Below are 25,298 nucleotides of genomic sequence, written 5' to 3'. Positions count from 1 at the left end.
CACTCAGTGTATATGTATGTGTATGTATTGATACAGAGAATATATATATATATATATATTCTCTGTATCAATACACACATTTTTTTAGGAGTAACATTTCAAACTTTAGGTGTTCATTCTAGAAATTTATATAATCTACATTACTACACAAAGATATTAAGACAATTTAGATGATTTTTAGCAACAGGAATATTTTCGTTGATCTGCTGCATTTCATCCCATATACCTGGTAGTATCATGCACAGTGATTAATCAAGATGTGGGAATTCTTATGTATAATTAATCAAATACATACAAATCTTTTTGACTTAGACAGTGATTGCTGAAGGCAATTTCATCTTATCAAGGAAGTATAAATTCTCAATAAATGTTTTTGAAGTACCTACTAAATAGAAATTACTTACACTTATATACCCTCTCCTATCCCCCTCCCCCAGAGCAGTGGGAGCTACCACACAGCAAGCACAGCAGGGTTCTCTGTTTACTCGAGGTTAACATTTTTTGAAAACCTCAGATGCTCTTCCTTGTTTTGTATCTTGAAGCAAAGGTTTCTGGAGTTTGGGTCAAAGGTATAAATTCTTCCTAAACTACAGAAGGAAGGGGAGGAATTGTTTATTTTCTTTCTTTTTCTAGTTGAAGATACTGACTTGCGGAGTTGAATAATGTTAAATGGGTAGAAGCACACATTACATTTTTTAAAGATTGGTTTCTCCTGCTATGAGCATTTAGCTGAGGAATTCAGAGACTCAAGTCTTGGCCTTAGTTCTAACATCAACTTGCTCTGTAATTCTGGGGAAGTCACTCTGAGGCCTCTGAGCCTCAGTTTCCTCATTTAAAATAAAGAGCTGGAGTTAGATAATTTCCCAAGTTCCTCCCAGTTCTGGAATTCTAGGATTTCCTTGGATTGGTCTTTAAGATAAATAGGGGCAACTCCTAATGAGGACCATGTAGAAGCCCCACACAGAAGCCTTCCAATGAAATCACAGAGCGAGCCTCTGGCACCTTCTCAGATTACTGGAATCCAGCGGACCTGTCACTTGCCCCTCAGCAGAACGATTCTTTCCAGCTGTTTTATACACCACAAGATCCTGGCAGTTCAGCTGTCAGGAATCCAGAAACCACTACATTTTTGGCAGCTTCGCAGGTCTAAAGTCTTTCCTGTTTGATTTTATTCAAGACCCAATAAAGCAAAGACTTGTGCAAAAGTAGAAGCTTTCTGCACTGTTTACCCCCACAGCCACTGTCATTTGTATTCCCTCTGACTTAAATTTAGCTGGGTAAAAAGAGCAACTAATGTGATGGGGATTGGGGGCTGTATGTTTTGTTTCCTCAAGATACAATGCCAATAACTCCTTTATCTCACCTACTGTCTCCCTCATCTCTCAACCCTCCTCCAAATAATATTCCACATTTCCCCTCTCTTTCTACATCCACTGACAAAAAAAAGTTTCTCTTCGCTTTCAAATAAGAACCATCAGAAATTACTTCCTTGCATTATGCGGCAACAGCCTCTTTTCAAGGAAAAAAAACACCCCAATATTTCACATAATAATAAAAGACAAAAATAAACAGATAGTTTAAAAGAATACTGTTTTGCCCCAGAGAATGCTAAGCTTTCCCTTGTTGAAAATCTGTTGATAGGAAGAGAAGAAAATAAACATATACTGACTAGCTATACTACATGCCAGGCACTTTGTCTACCCCATCTCAAGTAACACATCGATTGTAACCTCAGGGACACATACTGCTATACCTGTGACTGCTGACAAGAGCCCTGAGGTTGATTCGGAGGGATGACATTATTTGCCCATATTTAAACAGAGCCCATACAGTTTTCATTATATCATGCTGCTCACATTACTCTGCCACTATCCGAAAACTATTAAAAGAACATAAATTTCAGTTCTCGATTGAAATGTTTTAAAATCTTATTTCAACAAAAGTGCTTCAGCAATTCAACAGATAAAGGAAAAGTAAATCTCAACATGCAATTACATACATATAGCATGGTGTACAATAAAATAATTATGTACTTCCTTTGACTGGATACTAATAAGCATTTAACGTTTAACTAAAGAACTGCTGCCTACCATTACTTTGTTGTCCAGCCTGCTGCATATGAATGGATTTTTTTTATCCACCACCTATTAAGAATACAGTTCTATTAAAATAATTTTCTTCACCCTCAGAACATTTTTCCATAGCCAACTATAAATATTTACTCCCACTTGACAAGCAAGAGCCCTTTTAAAGGAGAGAAAAACAGTCTGCATAGCTGGTTTAAACTTTTGAACTTTATTTCATCCACAAGAACTATAAAGAATCAGCAGTTTCATAACTCAAGTCAATGTCATCCAACATTCATTCATTCATTCATTCATTCATTCGTTTGTTCATTCATTTGTTCTCCTTAATGTAAAAAGAATCTGAATTACTTGCACAAAATGCTTAGAAGATAGAGAAATAAAGAAGAAACATCACAACCACAGAACATTAGAGTAAAATGTCAATCCTAGGAGGATAAAAAGTGCAGACATATAGCAGTACTGGGACTATTTGTATGTCATAAATTGGACTCAGAGCTAAGTGGCACTTAAAATCAGGAAACTATATATACATAATCAATTACACAATTCTAGTGGTCTACGAGAGAAAAAAGTTCTAGCTAATTAACTGAAGTAAAGTTTAATTTACACCTGAAAGACATTTCTCAAGAGTGAAACTAAAAAAGGAGCAAAATTCAAGTAGAAAAGGTATTCCTAAACACTCCATTTCAACCAGATACAATGAATCTTGGGGAAAATCCGTTGTAATGATGAGTAAACTGAAAGGTGAAGACTTTGCTCTCAGTTGAGAATATGCAAGGCTACAACTTCTTGCATTTTTAAGATCTGTTTTAATAAGTAAACATCTAATGTGTGAATCAATGTTAATGTTTTATTTATCCATTGGAATTACAAACTTAGACTTCATAGGACAATGCTCAACCAACTAAACCACACCAGCTAGGGCTACTAAATTAATTTTAAACAAATAAAAACAAAACAGAATGAAAAACAAGGTATTAGCTATGAAATAGGCTTTATACCCTAATTCAGAAACTGTACATGACTCTTTAAAGAAATTATTGTAAGAAATATACATATACATAGAAGCACAAAAACCATAAATCTATACTTTGGTGAAATATTAGAAACATTCATGTACCTACTGACCAGAGCAAGAAGCAGAACTTTTCTTTCATCTTTTAAATGTATTTTTATTGATTTCAGAGAGGAAGGGGGGGGGGGGGGGAGAGAGAGAGAGAGAGAGAGAAACATCAATGATGAGAGAGAATCATTGATTGCTGCCTCCTGTATGCCCCACACTGGGAATTGAGCCCACAACCTGGGCATGTGCCCTTGACCAGAATTGAACCCAGGACCCTTCAGTCTGCAGACTGATGCTCTATCCACTGAGCAAAACTGGCTAGGGGTCAGTACTATTTTTGTAAAAACCTGTCAAAATTTTGATTCAAATAGCACTGAATTTATATGATTAATTCAAGAAAAGACATCTTTAAGAGAAATAGCAAAGGAATACAATTGAGTCTTCCAATCTATGAATATGATATAGCTCTCCAATTATTTAAGTGTTCTTTTATTTTCTCTCAATAATATTTTATAGTTTTCTGCATAAAAAGTTTGCAACAGGCTTTGCACATTTATCCCTAGATATCTGATAATTTGTGATGTTACTGCAAGGATATTTTAGTTTCTAACTGATTGTGTTGAGAGCTGGATTCACAATTGATTTTTGTATAATGAGGAAAACTGGGGAATAGCAAGCCTCCTTGTCTTATTCCCAGTCTTAAATAAAACACTTTCACCAAGAGCATGAAGCTTTGGAGATATCCCATAATGGGATTCAAGAAGTTCTCTTTTATTCCTAGTTTCCTAAGATTTAAAAAATTTTTTAATGGATGCTGAGTTTTACTGACTGAATTTTTCTGAATCTACTGATCTCATGACCCCATCTTTAACTTGATAATGTCATGAACTAAATTATTCTAATGTTAAACCAATATTGCATTCTGGGCAGGGAGTAACTTTTATATACTTCTATATATTCTTTTTATATATTGAGTTTGCCAATATTTTTATGATTCTTTTATATCTATACTACCTTATATTTTTACATAGAAATTTAAACATCTAATGTTTTTGATATTTATCTCCAATTTTGAAAGTTGATACTATATTTTAATTATTATGAAAGTTTTCAGACATACATAAGCAGGGAAGACAGTATGATAAATTGCTACACCCAGCACTCAGCTTTTACAGATATCAATCTTTCATCTATAAATATCTCCTATACATCTGTTGGATTATCTTAAAATAAATCAAACATTTTAAATTTAGCAATGAATTTCTTATGTAACTAGCAAATTTATATTCTTAATATATTTTTAACCCATTTTATACTGAAACAGATGGAAGCCATTTATAATATTTAGAGATTGTGAGTTTCAATCACAGAAATAATAAAGTCTAAATCTTACAGCAGCATCTGTTTTTGAATATAGTCTATCCAGTTTTTCCCTTAAAGTCTGTAACGCCCTTGAATGAAAACACAGATAATTGAAAAGTATGTCATGAATGTTATAAACCCAAGAGAAATAGCAAAGGAATATAATCTGAGGCAAAATTTAATTATTTGCACTGAGAATTTGTTGGAAATGAAAAGCTCATGTAATAAAAGACAATTTTACAGTCTTATGCATGAACTCATTCTGTGAAACAGTAGTATTTATATTGCAGTTATTCTACATATTTTAACAGAAACTACATTATACATGAGAACTTCATACTTCATGGTGAGAGAACTTTCATTCATATCCCTATTATACCTGCACTATAATGTCTAGTATAGATCTATGAGGATTCATATATATATAATTTTCCTTTAATAAGTTGCTTTTAAAAAAACATACAAGAAAGAATGAATAAAAAGCTATAATTCCGTTAACTCCCAAAGCTTAGGGATAAAAATGGCCAGGAAAAAAAATCTGCCTAAACAAACAAACAAACAAACAAACAAAAAATCCCCACAAAACTACTTCTTACAGATTACTTTAGTGAAAAAAGGAAGTAAAAACTAAAAGTAATATTGTAGAATATGGCATAATAAATTAATTTTCCTATGAATATCTGAGCAGTATCGATCAGTTAAAATATAGAGGCAGAAACTATGGAGAAGTTGCAAAAAATAGCATAGACGAGAGAGTACTGCCCTTTTTTCACTATGCCTACTGTGCTTAAATCTGTAAAATTCTTGCTCTTCCTCCACACACTGTAAAATCTGCAACTGCTTATTCATCAGAGAGCTCCTACCTAATTCTAAGAAGAAAACGAATTTTATGTTCCTCCACAAACACTGAGAAGGTATTTTCTAACAACTCATATAATCTGCAAATGGGTATCGTTAGTAGAAAAAGTTTAGGCAGAATATGAAGTAGCTGAAAAATCAACAGCAGATTCTGAAAATCCAACGAGCTTCTGATCTGAATGAAGAGCACAACAAACCCCCAGATGAACCTCAACAACACACAGTTCTTTAAAACCACAGAAGAGCTGTGAACACAAAAACAATGACAAGCGACTGAACAGGAAGAGGCCACTTTCATATCTTGGCCGAGTCAGTGAGCCTGGAGAAGCGGGCTCACCGAGATGGGCAGTTTGCCAGGCGAGAAGAAACCAGATGAGCTCTGGTTTTAGCTGTGGGCTCGCTGGTTGGGTTTAAATCTGGAGGGGCTCCAAATGCAAAGACAATCTTGTCTGTGAAGTCACTGTCCCACAACATGGGAATTTTAAGACTCAGCAGAGGCTGGGCACAGGCCACATGGATGAGCTCCCTGTGGCATTGGAGGGAAAGGGTCAGCCATGATCACAGCTGGTAAGACGATAGCCACTAAAATGTAAAAACCTGCCTGAGGCCACGTGAGGGATAGCATGTCAGTCTGAAATAGCTGAGAGCACTGGACACGAGGGGTCTCTGCACTCACAAGGTTTTCCACAGGCCTCTGCCAGGTATAGTAAGTCTTCAGTTCACATCACTGGTAGGTTCTGTGATTTTAAGTGAAATGACATATAACAAAACCAGTTTTACCCCAGGCTGACTGATGCAAACAAGAGTTAAGTTCCTATGGCATCTCATCAACTGAATCATTGATCGGCTTCTTCCTAGCTGCTCATGGAAACTTCCTAGCTGCTCATGTTGTTCACCTTTTAACAGTTTGGTCCTAGTTATTTTTAAGTCCCAACATCTGGATCATCTTGTAGTCTGGTTCTCTTGATTAGTTTATCTCTTAACAGTGGGTTGCCTGGGGCAATTTTGTTTGTTTCATGTGTGAATCCTGTAATTGTTGACTGAATGTTAGATGGTGGGTGAACATTAGAGACAAAGACAGTACAAGCAGCTAGGAGCAGTCTTCTCTTGGGGAAAGAGCAAGAGTGTGTGTCCTCACCGGTTTGGTTCAGTGGATAGAATGTTGGCCTGCAGGGTCCTGGGTTTGATTCTGGTCAAGGGCAACAGCCTGGGTTGCAGGCTTGATCCCCAGTTGGGGGCGTGCAAGAGGCAGCCGATCAATGATTCTGTCTCATTATTGATGTTTCTATCTCCCTCTCCCTCTCCCTCTCCTTTCCTCTCTGAAATCAATAAAATATATTTTTAAAAGAGTGTGGAGATATACTCTCTCTGTGGTGCAGACGGGCAGGGACAGCTGAAAGCTGAGGGTGGAGCAGCATTACGACGAAATCACTCCAGTATAGTAACCCTATGTACCAGGCAATGATAGCTCAGTGCTAGGAGAACTGGAAGTCTGGGGTCCACCGAACATGGCAAAACCCCAATCCAGCTCAGCTCCTGAATAGACTGATTCAAGCCCACACACTACTAGCACGAGAAAAAGGGCAATCCCATTTTGAAGTGTAAGTACTGCCTTAGTCTTTAAAGTTCATGCATCTAACAGTCAATCAAAAATTACAGGATTCGCACAGGAAACAAACAAAATTGCTCCAGGCAACCCACTCTACGAGATAAAGCAATCAAGAGAACCAGACTACAAGATGATCCAGATGTTGGAAGTTAAAAATAAGTAGGACAAAACTGTTAAAAGGTGAACAACATAAATGAGCAGCTAGGAAGTTTCAACAGAGAAATGGAAACTATGGAAATGCTAGAAATTAAAAAGACAATATCAAAGATGAAGAAGTCCTTTGGTGGGTTTATCAGTTCCTGACTCATTTAAGGAAATATCAATGAACCTAAAGAAAGGTCAATAAACTGAAACACAAAGAGAAAAAAATACTGTGGGGAAAGAAGAAGCAGAGCATCCAAAAGCTACAGAAAACTATCAAATGGTCTAAAATACATGTAATTGGAGCCCTAGAAAATGGAGAGCGAGGCAATGAGACAGAAGAAATATCTGAAGACACACTGACCAAGAACTTTCCAAAAATTAATGGAAGATATCAAATATAGATCCAAGAAACTCAGAAAACACCAAGCGAGATAAGTACTCAATATTTAACACATCATAGTCCAATGGTCAAAAAGAAAATATAAAGAGAAGGTCATGAAGGCAGCTAGAGAAAATATATGCAAGTAATAGAAAATAACTGTTTTTCTAAAATTAACTTATACTATCAGAACAAAGAGGGAAATAACATCATTCTTTTCCTGTGGTGGGAAAGTGGATGTCTGGGGGGTCTGACTCCAAAAAAAAAAAAAAAAAGAAACTTTCTGAAAATGTTTTATACCTTGACTGGGGTGGCAGTTACACAAATGTATACATATATCAGAACTCCTCAAACGATACACAAAATATGCACCTTTTATAGCGGATAAATTACACTTCAATAAAGTTAAATTTCTAAAGTCTATCAACTAAACCAATTCATTAATGTTTTAAACAATAAACAAAATCCTGCTCATGGAAATATTCTGTGTCCCTTATAGTTACGGTGGTCATTCAACAATATGACCATTAGGAGGAGATCAAAATAGTTTCTTACAAAACCCAACTTTTTTAGATGTATCTTTAAAACGACAAAAACCCTATGCTATTCTAACATGGTCTCTGTAGAGGATGTAGGCAACAATATTAACAATCCAGCTAGACTCAATTAACCTTATGTTACGAGCAGGCTGCAAAGCAGTGGTAGAACTGGTGACCATATCCTTTAAAACTGAGTACAACAAAAGCAATAGAAAAAGAAAAAAAAGTTATGGGAGCTAGAAGCAGGGATAATTTTATCTGGATAAAAATTCAAGATGGTTTTCATTAAAAACAAAAAGAAAACAAACCAAAAAAACCTTATTGAAAAATCATAAAAAGCCAGAATTCTCTTGTCTGTCTATTCTCCATACCAGTTGTTATTTTTCATTACTTTTATCATGAAAGCAAGCAAGAATAAGGAATACTTTCTTCACTTAACATTTACACTCTAAATTTTATAATCAGTGACAAAAGATATATTGAATCTAGTCATGGGCATAATTTGAGTTGAATATTTCATTGAACATGCATATCATGTTTTGCCTCAGAACAGAGGGATAGAATTAACACTGGAGAAGAGTCTAACACTGGTCAAAAGAATCTGTCTGCAATGTTTTTTTTATAGAAGAATTCCAAACAAGTTATTCTCCCCTGTTCCAAGCAGGGGAGTTTAACTTGACCGAGGGCTGGACTTAGAAACTTGCTTTCAAGAACAGAATATGAAGTGGAGAAAAATAGTAACTTTACAGTAGAGAAGCCTGGCAAATGCTATGCTGTTTAGGTAACCAAGGTTGGCATCATCAGTGACATTATACTGATAGCACATATGCCTCATACGTGATGAGAATACTTTTTCAGCTCTGTGAGAGTCTTTCTCCAAACCCATCACTCCAGTCAAATCATGGGAAAAACATCAGACAATGGAGGAACATTTGGCCAAATACTTGGCCAGTACTCCTCAAGACTGCCAAGGTCATGGGAAATAAGAAAAGAATGAGAAATGTAACAAACCAGAAGAGACTGATAATAAGGCATGATGTCTAAATGCAATGTGATATCCTGGATGGATTCCTGGGACAGGCAAAGGATATTAGTTGAAAAATTGGTGGAATCCAGATCGTCTGGAGTTTAATTCATTGTAATGTACCAATCAATGTTGGTTTCTCGGTTTTGACATCATGGCCATGGAAGATGTTAATGTTAGAGGACACTGGATGAGGGGCACACAGGATCTCTCCATATTATTTTTGTCACTTTTCTGTAAATCCAGGGATTATTCCAAACCAAAAAGTTTATAAACCAACAGAAAACAAACTAAAAACCAAAAGTAATATGTCCAGTAACACTGATGACCAAGTGGGTTCTCTGACCTGTGTCCGGTTTTGAGAAGCATACTTGCCCTCGTGCATCTTCCCTGTCACTGTTGTTTGGATGGAACACGTCATGTGCATGAGGCTTACTGTTCAGACTGACTATCCTCTCATACAACATCACTATAATATTCTTTTCTGTTGCACAAAAATCATGCAGGTAGAACACACCTTCTGTGTTTTCATTACTTCTGCACATCATCTGGCCACCACCCCAGATGGATGCAGGTATTTCAGTTTCAGGTTGTTAAAAGCAAATGTGCCAATTTCTTCCTAATTTTTAAGTTTTAATTTTGTAGCCTTTTAAAACAAAATGTTGAGAGCCTTGATGTGTACTTCTAGGGAGGGTAATGAGCAGCCTCTGACACAGGTACAGTTTATTACTTAGATGGACACTGCTAGGCACCGTGGTTTGGACACTTACATAGTGTTTTCAGTTATTTTGAGTAGATTGTGTTTAATTTATTCACATGATGAACCACCAAAAAAGAGATAATGCATAAGAACCACAAATTTTGAACTTGAGAAAATTATGAGAGTATGTAAAAATGACTAATCTTATAGGTCCACCCCAAATAAATTGTATTTGTGAACTGTATTCATCTGATCAAATGTCTTATATAACAAATCAAGATTTCCTCTGGTATTTCAGGAAAAAAATGTTAAAAGAAACAATGTAAAAGATGATTTTATTCTAAGTGGCTATCTACATCTTCAATGAGAGATTGTAGAAAAATGCCTGCAAGTAGAACCCTGACACATTCTTTCCTATCTCATCATTTAGAAACCAAACAGGAACAAAGAAAGCAGATTTTCCTAAAGGTCAAAATGCAAGAATCCTAAACACCCAGACATGAAAATAGTTCTTGACTATTTTTGATGCCTTAACACATAAAAATAATAAACACTTGAAAGGGTTCACAAATTTACAAAAGGTTAAGACGTTTTTAACTAATTCATAATCACCTTGATTTACAGATGGAAAAAACCAAAGCCCAATATTTGTTTAAATTCATACAGGGTTTGGATAAGAGTGATAGTGTGAGGGCAAGAACCCAGCTCTCTTTCTCCTTCATCATCTTTCCACAACATAACTTCTCCTTTCAGACACTGCAGCCTTCAATCAGTGTCTTTCTAACTTTTTTAGAAAGTATATTCCAAATTTCTGATAACTAGACTATAAATGACCCTGTGTCTATTTGTAAGTGAACAGTGTCTATTTGTAATTCCTGGTCTCAAATCCCTTTAACAAAGAACGGTTCTTCTAAGCCAGAGCAAAACACACACACTAACTTGATCTGATGACTTGTACTCTGTAAAATAATCATCTTGGCAAATAATTAACAAATACATCAAGTGATTAAAACATTAAAATATGTGAAACCATAACAGTGGTGACAATTACATTAACAGTTCATTCACACATGCATTAATTGGTTCAGCAATCGCTTATGGAACACCTACAATGGGTCAAGTATTGTGCTGGGGATCAAAGGAAAAGATGAATGTTCACTACTTTTAAGGATGTTATAGGCCAGTAAAGAGAGACAGACCCCGTGAACCAAGTCCAAGGAAGAGTGGTAAGATAATAATAGGCTAAAATGAGGCCATAGAGGGTGAAGGGCGGGGTCGGTCACAGAATTAGGTGGGACAGAGCTGGTGTTAGGAAAAGCCTCACAGAGGGGTGACCCTTGAGCTGGAGTTTGTTGGCCTTGATAGATGAGGATAGGATACTGGGGGGGGAGGGGGGAGCAGGGGGGGCGGGGAAGGCAAGGATGTGTGGGAAGTGCAGTATTTTCCAAGCTGATCAACTGAGAGGCACAATATACTATGAAGTACACTGGAAAACAGCACGCAAGCTGTTAGTAAGGCTAGATTTTGGGAGCGTGAGGTCCAGCAAAAGCTAGGGCTTGGTTTTTGCTAAGAAATATGACTCTATCCACAAAGAGTTCTTAATTGCTTTTGAATACAGACCCTTTTCAGATTTTTCAAGGTAACTTAAAAACACAACAGTTAAAGTATACCACTCACTTTATGAGTCAGGCACTTTACATACATTTCTCATCTAACATTATATTCTCAACAACCCGAGAAATAGGAATGATTTAATTGTTTCTGGACATCAACCCTTTTCAGAATTTAAAGATAATAATAACAAAATGACTAGTGTTTTATTATTTACTACAAATTAGGCACTATATATATTTCTTATTTAATTTTATATTCACAACAATTGTAGGAATAGGAACTATTTCTATCAGATGATCCAGACTGCCAGTGCCCTGGCTGCTTGCCAGAAGCAAAGGTAAGTTCTCTCTGTAGAAAACTAACATCAACATTCCCCTATAATTGTTTTAAAATGGAATAGCTGATATCAATAAAAAAATCAGGTCCACAAAGAGTCAATATAACATGAAAACAAAATAAAACCAAGTACACAAGAGGGAGAACAGATGATGGAACCTGATGCACAGGGGCTCCTATGGCATAGTGAGACAGACTTTAACTACAGTCTTCATCTATCCATGATAAATGCAAGGAGCTACAAGATAAAAGTTAAGGTTTTTTTTCAGGGGACTACAAAATGTAAAAGGAACTAAATAGAATTCTAAATCTAAAACATATAGTAACCAAAATTAAGAGTTTAAATAATAGACTTAAAAACAAACTAGATTCAGCTAAAGAGATAAAAAGAGGTTAGAAATCAGATCAGAAGAAAACTAACAGACAACAAGAGAAAATATTGAAAAAGGGTAAGAGATATAAAGGATCAGTAAATATATCTATGTCTTTTAAAATATGTGTAACTGAAATTCCAGAAAGAGAGAAGAAAAAGAAAACAATATTTTTAGAGATAATGGCTCAGAATTTTTCAAAAATCAATCAATGGTATTAAGCACACATTTGAGAAACCCTGCAAATCCCAAGAAGGATAAAGAAAAAGAAAACTACACAAAGGAACATTATTTTTTAAATGGCTAAAAACCAAACACAGAAATTTTTCACAGTAGTCTGAACCAAACAGATTACCCTTTAAAGGATAATTAGACTGACAACTGACTTCTCAACATAAAACAACAGAATGTGGAAGATAGTGCAGAAGATAACCACTAACCTGGACTTTTATCCCTACAGAAAATATCCTTCAAGAATGAAGGAAGGTGAAATAAAACCATTTACAGAAAACAAGCACCAGATACACAGAGTAATTTTTTTACATCTCAGTTGACCTAAATAATCATATATATTCATCACAACTTGGGGGCCATGCAAGGTAATTTCTCAACAACGGTCATAGATTTTTGTCTTCTAAGAAAGTTCCACTTTCCAAGACACTGAGGACAAATATTGTTTAAAAACAAATCAACTTAGAAACCGATGGGAGGTAGAGGGGTTAAGAAGGAAAGAGCAGCACACATCAACTTATAAAATGTTTGAATTTCATCAAGTCTGCAAATGCTTTTAAAGTACAAAGTGTATCACTTTTACATCTGATGCATTTTATTACTCATACATAAATCATCAGCGATAACAGCCTATAAAAGATGATTTAATTTTCTTGACGGCAAGAAATATTTCTTAACCATCTTTCTAACTTCTATAGCATGCTCAGCATATAACTTTGCACACAGTAGTTGCTCCCAAATAATTTACTTAATCAACAAAATTTTCAAAGACAAGAGAGCCAAGATAATTCATCAGCTCAAATGCAAATGAGAACGATTTTTTTTTCCTCATTTCAAGTTTGGTAAATAAAATTATTCTCATTTCAAGGTTAGAACTAGCATATTTAAGAATTTCAGCCCTTTCATCTTTAAATAGAATCCACCCTGATGAAACTGACTTAGGGAAATCATTTTTATTTTTTTACATATTTAGGTATCTATTAGATATAATAAGAAAAAAGGAGGTCCCTTTGGAAATTTAGTAAAAGTTTCTCATGGATTTAGATTATAACTGAATTACTTTCTAAATACATTACTGACCTGGTTGTAAGAGGGCTTGCTATTGATCAGCATGTAGAAAAGCCACCTGTGTGGTATACACTCCAGGGCAGAGCTTTGGCACAAAGATTCAGTAAACTGGTAAATTAACTCTTTACATGATGTTAAGAAAATCAGACATTATGATGGTGAGAAAGAGTGTCCAATCATTAGGGCATTCTATAATTCATAGTATATTTTGACTTAGGGGAAATAAAGAACAAGGGAATGGGTAGAAAAATCAATAATCATATATGTATAAATTGTCAAATCTGGGTAATTAGGAAAAAGCATGGGAGAAAAAAAAGGAGCAGGATTGATGAATCAGTATCAAGTCTCTTATCTCTTGAAAGAAAAGAACATGTTTCACTGGTTTTCAATAAGAATAAACACACAGCTGAGTCAATTTTAAAAAGGAGTAAGAGAATAAAAATAAAAATCAATAAAGGTATAAAAAAATCAGAGATAATTGTGTATTTAAAAAAATATCACTGATCCCAAAAGAAGAGCATAAGAAGCCAGTCTTCTAACTCCCTAACATTGCTAGTAGTAGGTAGATACAAAGAAATTTTCCTCCTAAAATGCACACATCATTTAGATTTATTAGTTAAAACTACTGAAGGATTTGTTCTGTGAGCCATCCCAATGCAAGTGTTCTTGCCAAGGTGTCATTCCATTCTTGCATTAACACATGGGATCAAATAAAATGGAATTTCCCAGCCCCCATTCACGTCTCAGAAAGTCACCGGCTGCTGGAAAACAACAGAAATTTATTTTCTTCTGGAAATGAATCAGAAGGCAGACCATCACTTGGTAGCCAGCATATGATTCAGCAGAGCTTTGTATAAAAAAAGGTATAAAGTTCAAAAACGACCCCAAAAGGCTCCTGGAAGTAAGCAGTGAACTGCTTTCACTCTTCCTGGAATCACTACCGGCAGCATCTATGAGCTTCTGACTGTGTGTAACTGAAGAACCCTCCACGATGACAAAGTAGTGGCTTTTAAAGAGCAGCCAACGACAAGCACTTAGGCACCAGCAAATACAGGTAGGAGAAATGCAAATGTGTGACAACAGGTTTATATGGCCAATAATGTGAGGAGGTGAAAAACAGGGCATGAACATTGACTATTTAAACAATTTCTCAGAAGAGATAAAATGAATTTACAGAAAATATGATACTTTTTTTTTGTTTCTCATAAGATTGTGTTTGTAGCTTTTTGTCTTCACAAAGCAATGGTTAAATAAAAAGCAAATCATTTATAAACTCAATATTTTTTTCTGGATTTGAAGAGATGTCAGAATCGGCAATTTAAAGAGGAGGAGGAAAGCATCCGGGCAGATGCACAGAACATGAAAGCCAGTGTTTGAAATGCCATGCATCTTCAAATGATCATCTTTTTTAAAGCACTCCCAGGTCTGCACTCACTTTTATAATACTAAGCATCTCCCAACAATGGGAGACCATCAGTGCTGGTAATTAGACTTATTATGTAATAAAAACTTTGGTAGAACAATTTGTACTTATTCCAGCTGTTAAACTAGAAAGTTCTTGGGAGTTTAGAGGAATTGCCTTCTTTTGAGCTCCAATGCCAGCATGTGATGATTTTACTCTTTAAAAGGGGAACTGTTTCATAGAGGAGGGGAAGAAAAGATTGGAAAGTATGAAAAAAATGTAATTGAAATCTATGCTTTTCATTTCTCTGAATGTTCTTGTAACACATGAAGGCATGTTGTTTTTCTATGTTAAGAATGCTGTACATCTCTTAGTCTGAAAAATGGACAAATCAAGGACCCCCAATAGATGGGTCTGGTCAGCCACTGGTCTTTACTAATCTTTATGATTTCCCTCTTCCCACCCATTTTCACTATTTCACCATTCTAATGGTTTGATTTGTTTTGTTAAAAAAAAAAAATGGGCCCAAATGTGAGAGGGCAGGGAGATACTTTCTTTTGAGGATTCATTTTGCTTTTTTGTTATAGTCTACTGAAAAAGAGTAACTTACAAAAATTCAGTTTTACATATACTTGATCTCTCTTTGGACTCATCTCTTCAACAACTCCTGTTAACTATTTTTCAAATAAAAAAATTTTCATTTTAAGACTTCAACACTGGTTTTTGGCAGGCAGCTTTTTCAACATAGTTTCGACTCTTTGAACCTGTCCCCACAATTCATTTCCCACTGTCTTAAGCTTCCAAGATAGCAGTGGCCAAAGGACTGAAATGAGTGTGGAAGCCCATAAAAGTTATTTGTCTAGAGTTCCATTGAACAGGTTACAGTAACAACTGACAGGTCCTACATAATTTGACAGCTTTACAGAACCAGAACCTCTTAGATAAATTTAAGACACTGGGGGGCGGGGGGAACCCTCATTTTAAACCAAGTTATTCAAGAAAACATGAGATTGAGGAAAAAAGGCAAAATATCTGGGACAGAAAATATCTGGGATACATACAAGTTTTGTTTTGCTTTCCCTATTCCCACCCCCAAATAATCCAGGTAACTGGAGCCCAAGGTGAATTTTCCTCCTTTCCTATCTTATTTGTTTTAAAAAATATATATATTTTATTGATTTTTTTACAGAGAGAAAGGGAGAAGGATAGAGAGTTAGAAACATCGATGAGAGAGAAACATCGACCAGCTGCCTCCTGCACACTCCCTATTGGGGATGTGCCCGCAACCAAGGTACATGCCCTTGACCGGAATCGAACCTGGGACCTTTCAGTCTGCAGGCCCACGCTCTATCCACTGAGTCAAACCGGTTAGGGCCCTATCTTATTTGTTTAGAGGGAAAGTAGTGTTATAGAGTGTACTTAGGCAAAGAGAAAACTAAACACTAAACAAGCTGTAATAGGGAAAGATGCAGCAACCCTTCTTTCCAGGGAGTCGTGGCTCCTCCATGGACCAGGGGCCAGGGGCATCAACTGCCTGAGAAGAACATGATGGATTGTGTCCAGAGTGGTGTTGTGATGACAGTGGGTGGGGGTGGGGAAAGGACTTGAAGCACAAAGTTATTGTCATCTAATCTCTATTATCTTCACATCCACATGGAGCTTTGATAAACTTTTCAAATGTTCTCATTCAAGATATACTGAATTTTAACAGCAAATGTTATAAAAGTGTCATAAGAATATCCCTAGTGTCATCCACCTGACTTCTCCCTCTTTTTCTACTTTATCTGTTAAGTCAACTCTAAATTACCACCGCCTCCAGGCAGACTTCCTTACGCCCTCCTCCTCTTTTCCCAATGGGGAAATATTAACCTCCCCTCCCTTACTTTATCCATGTCTTCTTCATGGCACGTTTCTCTCTACTCTGTACTATACATAGCATGGTAATCCTTAACAGACTATAATAAGCCAATTTTAATACTTTGGGATTGAAAAGCAGAGACCACCTGTTTCTTTTCAAACCTTAAAAATCAAAGCTCATTAATTTTGTCAGCAAATTAGAAGGACAGGGACTGAGGGGAACACTACAGAAAGTAAATGTTACACGAAAAAAACAAGAGTCAAATGGAAAATATGATTCTTTATTTTACTTATTCCTCCCCAAAATGAAGGATGATCAGGAACAAATGGCCACTAATATTGTTTTTTTTCCTTCAAAGTAAAGAAATATTATCAACCTTAACATAACCTCAAGGTTTTTATGCAAAGGCATATAAGAGTACATTGACCACTATCACGATATTTCATACAAGAGGTAGTGTATTACTGAACTTGATTTAAGTCAATGTAACTTTTTTCTAACTTATTCCCCATCCTTAACGCCTTTAGGTAGCTGCTTATATTGGTTTCTGGTATCTTCTTCCAGTGTTTTTTTGTTTGTAAATATTTCTTATCTACCCTATATAAAAGATAGCATAAAATGTATACAGCTCTGTATCTTGCTTTTTAAAATTTTATTTGCACTGTTCCTATTTTATTTTTTTAATAATTTATTGTCTAAAGTTTTACATAGGTCTCCTTTTTCCCCCTTGACCCCCTCCCCCCATTCCCACCCAGGGCAAGCCCCCACCGCCCCAGTGTCTGTGTCCATTGGTTATGCTAATATGCATGCATACAAGTCCTTTGGTTGCTCTCTAACCACCCCGCCCTGCCATTTGTGTCTGGATCTATTTTTGTTCATCAAATTATGTTGATCATTATATCCCACATATGAGTGAGATCATGTGATATTTATCTTTCTCCGACTGGCTTATTTCGCTTAGCATAATGCTCTCCAGTTTCATCCATACTGTTGCAAATGGTAAAAGTTCCTTCTTTTTTATAGCGGCATAGTATTTCACTGTGTAGATGTACCACAGTTTTTTAATCCACTCATCTGCTGATGAGCACTTAGCTTGTTTTTAAATCTTAGCTATTTTAAATTGTGCTGCTATGAACATAGGGGTGCATATATCCTTTCTGATTGGTGTTTCTGGTTTCTTGGAATATAGTCCTAGAAGTATCCTGCTTTTACAAAAATCTTCTCCCTCCTTCCCTCTCTCCCTCCCTTCATTCTCTCTATTTTAAAGAGAACCATATTATTTATTTGTGTGGATACACTGTAGCTTATTCAACCAGCCCTTTTTACATGAACAAATGCCTTGCTTAGAATCTTTTCCTTTTATAACTTGTGTTGTAATGGATACCCTCTCATTAATGTGTCCTTTCATTGATGGGTAGAATACTGATAGGTAAATATATTTGCAATTTTTGATCGATTCAAAGACATTTTAAACTGTTCACTTTAGCTTTGTAAAGGACATGTTCAAATTTCTCAAACTAGATTTAATGTATTATATTATTTAGTTTCAAAATATGGTCTTGGGCAAATTTTGATTTACAATGGTCCTTTAGGTGATCTAGTAAGAGGCATTGACTTTCAGGAGGAGTGCTTGTGCTGATGAGTGACAAGAACCTACAATAAAAACTAATACTATAAAGTGCTAACTAAATTATTCCCAGTAAGAGAGATTGTTATTTTTCTCAGATTATCCCAGATCTTTGGAGCAATTTGAAGAAGTTAGTAAGCTACAGCCATGTTAAATATTTGTAATCCTAAATAATTCAAATGGAGAAATATTTCAATGCAATATTTATTCAGATGGCCACATATAAAGTCTATAAACTTCCTGTCAAAATGAAGTTCTAGTCGAACAGCCTCAATTCAAATCAGCACAGGGAGTAAAAACAAAACAGATAAAAAACCATGTGGTTGTAATTTTTTTAATCCTCAATGATGCTTTCTATTTTTATCTCATAAGGAAATATTGTATTTTCTCCAAAACAATTCATTCTTTTCCTCATGTACAAGACATTAGTGATAAGTCAAAAAACATAGTAACATGTCTCTGCTAAGAAGCACCTCCTAATTGTTAATCTTGAGGCATAAATAGTCAAACATTGCTTTATTTTATCTGATGAATGAAATAAAACAGAGCAAATAAGAAATTGTTTAATTCCACCATTAAAAGCAGCCAAATATTTCTCTCAGAGGACCTCTTCCTTTCCTAATTAAAGTAACCTGTAAGTTTACCAAATAAACACCATGAACACTTTCAAACCGTTATATTACCTCACTGTTCTCGCATTAAAAAACACACACACACAAAACAAATACAATTTTTTTTTAAAAAAGCAAATATAAAATTTTGTGTATTTTAAAAAAAATCAACATTTTGCTGGAAGGCTTAAAATAAGGTTGACATAAAAATTCCAAAACATGGGTAAGATCACCCGTAGCAAGGAGTACAGGTCTGGGTGAATCTGTTGTCAGAGTTCAGGAAAGTAAACAAGTAATGATTTGTTTATTTTTGAATTGATGAAAAAAGCATGCCTCCCCGAGAGGAAACTGGATTAGCGTGGGTGGTAGTAGGATATTGGAATGGAAAGAGATCAAGACCCCGGGGACAAGCAACTTTTAATTTAGCCCCAAACATCCCTTCAGATGTTTTGCTGTTTTCTTAAAATATTAAATTTACCAATTATGTTTAAATTTCACATATTTTAAATGTTAGCATTACCACTAAGTAACCAAAAATGAAATTAACACTCGCTCAAGGCAGAAAAGTACATACAAACAAATGTTCATCTGAGACCCATGATTTAACATCTTTTTGGTCAATCACTTCAACTAGCACGTCACCAAAAGAAGCCTAGAGATATGCCCTGGAGACATTATTGTACATCCTAGTTTAAATGACGCTCCTGCATTTTCTGAGTGCAACACAGACACCTTTACACTGAAATGGCATTCACTAAGACCTATCGTTACCCTGAAGGTTACTTTGCCACACTGCATTTCTGTGCATGGATCCCCCACAAAATCCTACAGACAAGGCAAACAATCCCGTCCAGGTCAAACCTTTGCTCACCAAACTCAACCGCCCTCATATGGCAGGAACTATTCAGTTCATTGCGATGTAAGAAACAAAATGACTAAAACACTAAAAAAAGTCATTAAGTTGAAAATCATGAAACTGCTGATATTTGACTGTTTCTGATAAATGAAAGTGGCAAGTTCATGTGGTTTAACTTTATATATTCCTGAAGCCTGACCAAAAATAGAGGCATTCATGACCAAGAGTTGATTCAAGGAGATTTGAAAACTGGAGCAAAATGGTTTACAACTTAAAATCTAAATGACAAAATAGAGTATTGACTTTTTATTTCATTTTGAACTCTAACTGCACAGAGATTCTACAAAACTGTATTGAAAGATAAAGTAAATGTACTCATCTGACACAGATATCGGTTTCCTAACAGAGCTAAATTCACCCTCATGGTATCTGTGAAACTTTAGAGCTGATGTTTATAGATATTCTATGCAAGAATACAATTTTAAAATATACTGACCTTTTATATGTCTTATGGAAATGTAACATATCTTATAAATCAAAGCAAAAAACATACATGGCTATAATTCTTACAACTTTTTCAGAAATAATTCTTAATCCAATTAACGTGACTATTCAAATATTAAATTATTTATGTGGGGTATATATGTGTGCACATATATGTGCAAATGCATATATTTAAATATCAGACACATTTTGTCAAATGCCACATATTAGGCTGCTTTGAATGATTAAGATTTTACTTCTTTTCCAAAAGCAATGTAATTCAGCCATCTAGTGGTAAAGTATAAAGCCATCATTTCTCTGTATTTTACTATACTATAAAAATAAGACTAGCAGCATGGAGGGGTGTTAAAGGTTGTTTAAATTTACGGTTTCTTTTTTCTGGTGAGCTCACAGAGCTTAATCAAGAACCCAGAAGCATTTTCTTAGTGAAGCTTTAAAAAGTCATGTAAATATTAACATGGCTAATCATTTTTAAAGTTATTTTTATTATACTTTAATGAGCCATATAATTATAAAACATTCTACCCAAAATTCTATTATCTTAACAAATAAGTAAATTTGACCCTAAACTTGCCAACACATGTCTTAGGCCTATAGAAGACACAGTCTAGTGGGAAGGGTACTATACATACATGTAAGTCACAGAAAATACCGTAGTAAGTACTATCATAAGGCAGTGTGGGAGCAGAGACAGAGGAATGCTTAAACCTGATGACAGCTTCCTGGAGATGTTACTTAAGCTAAATTTTGGAGGATAAAATTCACCAAATGGGCAGGGGGTACGAAAACACTGATCAACGTGTATTAAGACAAAGGAAAAAGGATAAGGCACATTAAGAGAATGTCAAGTAATTTCTGCCACAGTTACAACAGAGTTTACATGTGAAGATGGGGAGAAACAGCTGGAGATGGGGTCGGAAATCTGAGTACAATGTTTACAAAAAGCTGTGACATTAGCCTTGTCTGTGCTCTGTGTTCGCTTCCATGTCTTCAATGTCCATCTATAGATGGTTCCTTCCAAGTCCATTACCTCCATACCAGATCTCTTTGAAACTCATACTAGTACAAAGTCAAACAAATAATTGAAATCCAACAGATACTTCCAACTTTACATGCTCAAAAATGCAAGCATCATCTTTGAAAGACCTGCTCATTTTTTTCTACCCGAAGTCTTTTTTTTTTTTTAATATATTTTATTGATTTTTTACAGAGAGGAAGGGAGAGAGATAGAGAGTTAGAAACATCAATGAGAGAGAAACATCGATCAGCTGCCTCACACACATCTCCTACTGGGGATGTGCTCGCAACCAAGGTACATGCCCTTCACCGGAATCGAACCTGGGACCTTTCAGTCCGCAGGCCGACGCTCTATCCACTGAGCCAAACCGGTTTTGGCTACCCGAAGTCTTAATGAATGGAGCCACAAACCTTCAAATGACCAAGCGTAAGACCTTCCTTCTCTCCCACTCCCCCAATCAAATGGAATATAAGATTCTATAGTTTCCACCTCCTTACTATATTTTGTAAACACTTAGCTTCTCTATCCCTAGACTCCTGAGTTTACTTCCATGTCATCTTTTATCAGGACAATTACAACCATCTACTGATTCCTAGCTCCCTGTATCTAGTAATTTCCAACAAGGTGTTGAAAATATGGGTCAGGAGAAGAGACAAGAGATCTTAGGTTGAAACCAGATAAGGGAGAAATGAGCATGCAAATAAATGGGGAATGAGTGTGACCATCCAGGTAGCCCCTGCAGTACAAAGAAGGGGACCAAACATTTAGGAGTCCCAACATTCATGGGGTAAGCAAAGTAAAAGAAAAAAAAATCAAGGAAAAAGATAAGAAAGTCAGAGTTGATAAGGAGATGAGGGAGAGAGGTAGTAAGCTAGCCAAGAGAGGGGTAAGTTTTGAGAAAAGTGATTTATGAAGTTAGATATTTAGAAGAATGATAATGTGACTACTGATAATACATCATTGGATCTAGCAAGTTGGAGTTTCTGGTTGACCTTATTAATAATGGTTGCCAAGAATTGCATTAGAGTTCTAAAAGGAAACAGAATAATGTGGAGCAGTTATCCAAGAAATATGGCTGTGAAGTGAGAGAGGAAAAAAGAAGAGAAGGAAATATAGGGCTGTAGGAAGGTTTCTCTTTTTATAGCATTCAAAATCTTGAATATTTAGGGGGTTTATATAAGGACTAGAGGCCCTGTGCACAGATTCGTGCACAGGTGGGGTCCCTCGGCCTGGCCTATGGGGGTTGGGCCGAAACCGGCTCTCCCAACATCCCCCAAGGGGTCCCAGATTGTGAGAGGGCGGTTCTCAGGTGATGCACCCCGGAGTCAGTCTCCCTCCTCTCTGGTTCCAGGTGCGTCACCCAAGAACCGCAGTTGCCAAGTCCTCGCACCTCAGCAGCTCCTGCGTTGAGCATCTGCACCCTGGTGGTCAGTGCGTGTCATAGCTACCGGTCGGATGGTTGGACTGTTGGACCGTCGCTTAGGCTTTTATATATATAGATTGGCGAAGACAGGATGGAGAATAAATGTCAGAATAGAAGTTCCATGTGAGATAGAGGGTGATGAATCCAGCATAGAGCACTTGGACTGTCTTAGAGAAAGAGCAAGGCACCCCAATTTCTGACATGGTAGTATGGATAATCACAATCGTAGATGAAATTAAAGGTAGAGGAGCAATTGAAAACACTGTTATTCAATGTTTTATGTTTGAAACAAAAGGAAAAGGAAGCTATCTCATGGTGAAGAAACAGAGACTAAGATGAAAGAGATGGAAATATTAATAAATGCAGTTGACTAGTCAACTGCTGTGTGCTACTTTAAGGCGTTAACACTCTAATCACTAACAGATGAAAAAGAATCAAATAGTTCCTGTATTTTCCAATCATGTATTCTCATTTCAAATTCTGAATCTTCAAACTAGTTTAACATTTGCCATTTCAGAAGTCAACTGCACTGCAAGTATAATGAAAACGAACACAGTGCTTCCTTGTAGAGTAGACTATGAAATACCAACCTCACAAACTCCATCTCCTCCAAAATTTCCATTTCTCTTTCTCCTTTGTAAGGAATGGTGTACGAGAATCAACTAGGACACTGTAATCCTAACTCTTAGTCAAAGAAGTAGCTTAGTAAAATAAAATAGGTGTTTTTAATAAAGTTGGCATCAATTATTCCCCAAAGAACATGTCCTTCTAAAGCTTTAGAAGCCAAAGTAAACACTTTGGTGCTCCAGAAACAAAAGGATATCTGATGAGACAAAATTATCAGTTTATAAATATCTCAATAATCAAGAAAAGAGCTGTTGTTATTTACAGGCTATAGTGAAGTATTTTGTTGCTGCTTTTTTAAATTTGAAGTTTTATTTAAAGCCGGCATTTATTATAGAAATGCTAAAATAGACAGACTTTCTTCCCATTATTAATGGGAAGTAGGAATAAAAAAAGTAATGGTTTTTAACACACTATCTATACGCCTAACCCTATATTTAACAACCCAACATCACATTTCTCAATGTGCAGTTATCGTGATAACTTTGTGAATTTAAAAAGCATACCAAGAGACCACATAAAATTATTTAAATTTAATAGCACCATATTAGCAAACTTAAATAAAAAACAGCATGCAAATGCTCTATTATTTCAAGTGAATAAATATATGAATAAGTGGAATAAATTTTGCTCTACAAATGCCTTTCAATAACACGGTAATTTACAGGCTGTAAATCAAAAACAATATAAGTTGAAAACATTTATTTTTTCTTTGTGTTGTTAGCCAAGAAAAATATATACAGTAACAATGCACTTGTATATATGAATGGGATTTAAGATATGACCAATACACTCATTGAAAGGCACACCATTCTGACATGAGGGTCCTTAACAATGTGGGCAGAGAGGGGGAGAGGAGAGTGATGGTTCAGGCACTGACAGTGTGAAGGTGGGCATGACAACTGTACAGAAGCAAAATAAAGGGCTAAACAGGTGTTACAAATTGCAATTAGGAACTGCGAATTCTAATCCCTGAACAAATTCAGAAAGGTATGTAAATTCAGAGATGTTGAGATTTCAATCCAGAAAAGATAACATTTTTAAGTGTCATAAAATGTTGTAAAATGTCATCTTATTCACTAATTTATCAAAGTCATATAATCTGAAATTGTTTATAAAACTAAAATGCCAATAGAATGTAGTATTTAAATATGAACTGTATACATTATGTATAGTTTTAAGTGATATACCCACCCAAACTAATCACCTTTGAAGTTTATTGTATATATGTGTAAAACTCCCAAGACTCTCCAGCTTCCCCAAATTCAGATATTACATTAAATGACAAGAATATATGACAGACAGCAACAACAGCAAGCAACATCAAGTAAAAATAAGTTTACCTAATATTGCCAGATTAATGCCCCAATCTCTAAAAATTAGCAAAGTGTTTAAATATTAGTTTTATCTAGCTACCTCACTCCATCTACACTACATCATTTCAGTCCAAAACACCATTTTTTAAAACTGATCTCCTAGGCCACTAATTCCCCAAAGTTCTGCATATTGCAGCCAGAGTAATCATTTAAAAACACACATCTAATTAGGTCACTCTTCTATAAATATCCTTTAATCCTGACCAGGGACTACAAAAGTATACGATCTAGCCCCTAAGTCTCATCTTTCATGGCCCACAAATCTTTTCTCAGGTCTTCATCAATATTTTGGGGTAATCCTCAAAGAGAGCTAGCTATCTTAGGGAATAAAGATCAAATACTCTACCAACACATTCAACTGTACCTACCTGTGAGGGGGCACACTGGACTTCAGATAAAAAGCCAAGAGTCTTAATCTGATTCTGTGTTAATTGGATTTCTTTTCAATTTCCTCATCTCTAAAGAAAAGATATTGGCCAAAAAGATCTCTGAGACACTTCAAGCTCTCCGATTCTATAATTCTTTCACAACTTATTTTATGTGGAAACTGCAGATTCAATGGTTCTACGCCATTCTCTACACTGAGTTGTTGTACCAACATTAAGTCCAACTAC

General features: G+C 35.8%; 2 protein-coding genes across 4 annotated transcripts in view; one reads left to right on the top strand and one right to left on the bottom strand.

Annotated features, from left to right (window-relative positions):
• Nucleotides 1-25,298, bottom strand: part of NT5DC1 (5'-nucleotidase domain containing 1) — a 101,671-nt gene that overhangs the window by 36,439 nt on the left and 39,934 nt on the right. The gene's annotated exons all lie outside the window — the stretch shown is intronic.
• The window catches only part of COL10A1 (collagen type X alpha 1 chain), a 31,686-nt gene continuing 20,762 nt past the window's right edge, over nt 14,375-25,298 (top strand). Inside the window, exon 1 of the mRNA XM_070417503.1 lies at nt 14,375-14,439. The gene's annotated coding sequence lies outside the window, so the exon portion shown is untranslated. The remainder of the gene's footprint in view (nt 14,440-25,298) is intronic.

The sequence above is a fragment of the Myotis yumanensis genome, unplaced genomic scaffold (assembly GCF_028538775.1).
Source record: "Myotis yumanensis isolate MYYU_CA2020_CCGP unplaced genomic scaffold, mMyoYum1.0.hap1 SCAF_6, whole genome shotgun sequence".
Classification (NCBI taxonomy): domain Eukaryota; kingdom Metazoa; phylum Chordata; class Mammalia; order Chiroptera; family Vespertilionidae; genus Myotis; species Myotis yumanensis.
The sequence above is the reverse complement of the archived record's forward strand: the minus strand, read 5'-3'. Positions and strand labels throughout refer to the sequence as shown.